This window comes from Panthera uncia, assembly GCF_023721935.1.
Source record: "Panthera uncia isolate 11264 chromosome C1 unlocalized genomic scaffold, Puncia_PCG_1.0 HiC_scaffold_4, whole genome shotgun sequence".
Lineage (NCBI taxonomy): Eukaryota > Metazoa > Chordata > Mammalia > Carnivora > Felidae > Panthera > Panthera uncia.
The window spans coordinates 68,962,740-68,967,394 of record NW_026057585.1 but is presented as its reverse complement, the minus strand read 5'-3'; the positions used below and the strand labels follow the sequence as shown (position 1 = coordinate 68,967,394).

Sequence of the window (4,655 nt, the reverse complement as noted above, 5' to 3'; positions counted from 1 at the left end):
TGGGATCAGTTTCTTTATTTGTCTTTCTGTTGCTTCATTATTAGTGTATAAGAATGCAACTGATTTCTGTACATTGATTTTGTATCCTGCAACTTTGCTAAATTCATGTATCAGTTCTAGCAGACTTCTGGTGGAGTCTATCAGATTTTCCATGTATAATATCATGTCATCTGCAAAAAGTGAAAGCTTAACTTCATCTTTGCCAATTTTGATGCCTTTGATTTCCTTTTGTTGTCTGATTGCTGATGCTAGCACTTCCAACACTATGTGAAACAACAGCGGTGAGAGTGGACATCCCTGTCGTGTTCCTGATCTCAGGGAAAAAGCTCTCAGTTTTTCCCCATTGAGGATGATGTTAGCTGTGGGCTTTTCTTTTCTTTCTTTTTTTTTTTAGTTTTTTTTTTTTTAATGTTTATTTTTGAGACAGGGAGAGACAGCATGAATGGGGGAGGGTCAGAGAGAGAGGGAGACACAGAATCTGAAACAGGCTACAGGCTCTGAGCTGTCAGCACAGAGCCCAACGTGGGGCTCGAACTCACGGACCACGAGATCATGACCTGAGCCGAAGTCGGATGCTTAACCGACTGAGCCACCCAGGCGCCCCAGCTGTGGGCTTTTCATAAATGGCTTTTATGATCTTTAAGTATGTCCCTTCTATCCCGACTTTCTCGAGGGTTTTTATTAAGAAAGATTGCTGAATTTTATCAAAGGCCTTTTCTGCATCGATTGACAGGATCATATGGTTCTTATCTTTTCTTTTATTAATGTGATGTATCACATTGATTGATTTGCGAATGTTGAACCAGCCCTGCATCCCAGGAATGAATCCCACTTGATCATGGTGAATAATTCTTTTTATATGCTGTTGAATTCGATTTGCTAGTATCTTATTGAGAATTTTTGCATCCATATTCATCAGGGATATTGGCCTGTAGTTCTCTTTTTTTTGCTGGGTCTCTGTCTGGTTTAAGAATCAAAGTAATACTGGCTTCATAGAATGAGTCTGGAAGTTTTCCTTCCCCAAACAATTATTTATAACATAGGTTTACTCATGGAAAACTGCTGGATTTGATAAAAGAGAATCAAGAAATAAGAATGAATTCATTTACAACTTTGAGGGATAGATTGTGGTACCTTTAATTGAAATTAGGCATACAGGAAAAAGAACAGGTTCGGGAGAGGAAATTAATGAGTTTGATTCTCAGCATATTGATGACAGGTCATATGGTATAGATATATAACCTCTTAAAAATAATTTATTGAAGGGGAGCCTGGGTGGCTCAGTTGGTTGAGCATCCACTTTTGGCTCTGGTCATGATCTCATGGTTTGTGAGTTCGACCCCACATTGGGCTCTGTGCTGACAGCATGCAGCCTGCAGCCTGCTTCAGGTTCTCTGTCTCCCTCTCTCTGTCCCTCCTCAGGTTGCACTCACGCACGCTCTCTCTCTCAAGAATAATGTACATTAAAAAAAATTAAAAATAATTTATTGAGATGAAATTCCGATAACATAAAATTAACCGTTTTGAAATGAAGAGTTAGTGAACATTTAGTATATTCACCATATTGTGCAACCACCACCTCTATCCAGTTATAAAACCTTTCCATCACTCCTAAGTAAAACCCTTTACCTGTTCTTCTCCCCCTTTTCCCTTCCATTCAGCTTCTGGCAACCATCAATATACATTCTGTTACTGTGGATTTATCTGTTCTGGGTATTTCCTATAAATGGAATCATATCATATGTAACCTTTGTGTCTGACTTCTTTGGCCTAGCATAATGTTTGGATGGTCTGCCTACATTCTAGTATGTATCAGTACTTCCTTATTTTTGTGACTGAATCATATACTCCATTATATGTATGTAACACAGTTTGTTAATCATTCATCTGTTGACGGACATTTGGAATGTTTCCACTTTTTGGCTCTTGCGAATAGTGCTGCTATGAACATGTGTGTATGTCTACATGTTTGAGTACCAGTTTTCAATTCTTTGGGGTATATAGCTAGGGATGGAATTGAGGGGTCATATGATAATTCTATCTTTACTTTCTAAGAAATTGCCAAACTGTTTTCCATGGTTGCTGCACCATTTTATATCCTCACCAGCCATGTACAAGGGTTCCAGTTTCTCCACATACTTGGCCAACATTTATTTTCCATTAAAAAAATTATTTTTTATTATATTGGCCTGGTGAATGTGAAGTTGTATCTTATTTAATTTGCATTTCTCTGATGACTAATGATTTTGAGCATCTTTTTTTCATGTTCTTTTTTGGCCATTTGTATATATTCTTAGGAGAAATGTCTTCACATACCCTGCCTGCCCATTTAAAAATTTTGTTGTTTGTTTTTTGTTGTTGAATTGTGAGAGTGCTTTTTATATTCTGGATACTAGACCGTTATTAGATGTATGATTTGCAAATATTCTCTCCCATTCTATATTTTTCTTTTCAGTTTCTTTTTTTAATTGTTTTTTCAGTATTTATCTATTTTTGAGAGAGACAGAGCATGAGTGGGGGAGGGGCAGAGAGAGAAGGAGACACCGAATCCTAAGCAGGCTCCAAGCTGTCAGCACAGAGCCCATGCGGGGCTCAAACCCAAACGCCGCGAGATCATGACCTGAGGCGAAGTCAGACACCCAATCCACTGTGCCACCCAGGATCCCCATTCAGTTTCTTAATAATATATTTTGATGCATAAAATTTAAAAATTTTGATGAAGTTTATTTATTTCTTTTTTTTTGCTTGTGCTTTTGGTCTCCTATCTTAAGAATCCATTGCCAGATCCTAGGTCATACAAATTTACCCCTCTGCTTTCTCTTGAGAGTTTTATGGTTTTAGCTTTATATTTACTTCATAGACCCATTCTGAGTTAATTTTTGTATATGGTATGAACTAGGAGGGTCCAATTTCAGTCTTTTGAATATGGATATCCACTTGTTAGATAGCCCTTTTTAAAAAATGTTTATATATTTTTGAGAGAAAGAGAGCGGGTGTGTGAGCAGGTGAGGGGCAGAGAGAGAGAGAGGGAGACAGGGGATCTGAAGTGGGCTCTGCACTGACAGCAGAGAGCCCAATGTGGGGATTGAACTCATGAACCATGAGATCATGACTTGAGCCGAAGTCCAACGCAAATTGAACTGAGCCACTTAGGCACCCCTGTTAGATAGGCTTTTTTTGAGTTAGAAATAAAGATATAAAGGAGATCAATTTTAGAGCTATAGATAGGGATTTGGAAGCTGTGGATTAAATCATCATCCAAGAGAGTATAGAGAATGAAAAGGAATGTAGGGGAGAACAAAAACTTTATATGTGAAAGGGTAAGATAGTGAAGTATTCAATTTAGTAAGATTTATAGGAATTTAGATAATTTGCTATCTGCTGATTTGAGAATTGCTATCTTTGGCACTATTGGTTTCTTCTTTTTTGTAAGAAGAATGAATATGTTTCCAATGCCACCTAGTGTCTTTTCAAAGGTATGAGGGTAATGTTTCATAAGAGATTTTAAAATAAAAGTTGAGAGATTTTCATGAGATTGAACGGGATGTTTATTAGCTTAGTTGCTTCTCAAGAACATCCTCAAGAGAAGCAAAAGACCAGACTGATTATTTTGCCTGAACAAATTCAGAGCTTAATCTTAACTTGGATCGTTAAACACTTTTATCTTGTGTTCTGTGATAATTTGTAAATTTGTAAAGAATTCTTAAGAATTTGTAAGAAATTTGTAAATTTGTATGCAACCTGAAAAAATAGTGGGTTTATGTTTTTAAAACACATTTATTTTAAAATTGAAACAAATTTTTACTTCAAAAATTTTTAATTTTTATTTTTGAGAGTGAGACAGAGCACAAGTGGGGTGGGCAGAGAGAGAGGGAGACACAGAATTGGAAACAGGATCCAGGCTGGAGCTGTCAGCACAGAGCCTGATATGGGGCTCGAACCACAAATCATGAGATTATGACTTGAGTGGAAGTTGGACGCTTACCAGCTGAGCCACCCAGGCACCCCTACTTTTTTTTTTTTTAAATGTTTGTTTATTTTTGTGAGAGAGAGAGCGAGAGAGACAGACAGTGTGAGCGAGGGAGGGGCAGAGAGAAAGGGAGAAAATCTGAAGCAGGCTCCAGTCTCTGAGCTGTCAGCACAGGGCCAGATGCGGGCTCGAACCCACGAATGGTGAAATCATGACCTGAGCGGAAGAGCATGCTTAACTGACTGAGCCACCCAGGTGCCCCTAATTTTTTTTTTTTTTTTTTTACTTAAGCTGGTTGATTAAGGGACTGTTGAAACACATCTTATTGAATTTGTTGAGAGTTAGAATACGTGACCCTTTATGTATTTTAGTTTTATGCAAGTGTTTCATAAAGTATCATATATGTAAAAAAATGGTATTATAAACCACAAATTAGAAGTTATATCTACAGGAGCATCTGGGTGGCTGAGTTGGTTAAGTGTCTGACTCTTGATTTTAGCTCAGGTCATGATCTCACAGTTTATGAGTTCTGTGAGTCACGCAAAGCCTGCTTGGGATGGATTCTCTCTCCCTCTGCCCCTCCCCTGCTCATGCTTCCTCTCCTCTCCTCTCCTCTCCTCTCCTCTCCTCTCCTCTCCTCTCCTCTCCTCTTCTCTTCTCTTCTCTTCTCTTCTCTTCTCTTCTT

The 4,655-nt window shown here is 38.2% G+C and overlaps 1 protein-coding gene across 4 annotated transcripts in view; it reads left to right on the top strand.

The window, feature by feature from the left end:
- The window catches only part of MAST2 (microtubule associated serine/threonine kinase 2), a 219,378-nt gene that overhangs the window by 43,482 nt on the left and 171,241 nt on the right, over positions 1-4,655 (top strand). The gene's annotated exons all lie outside the window — the stretch shown is intronic.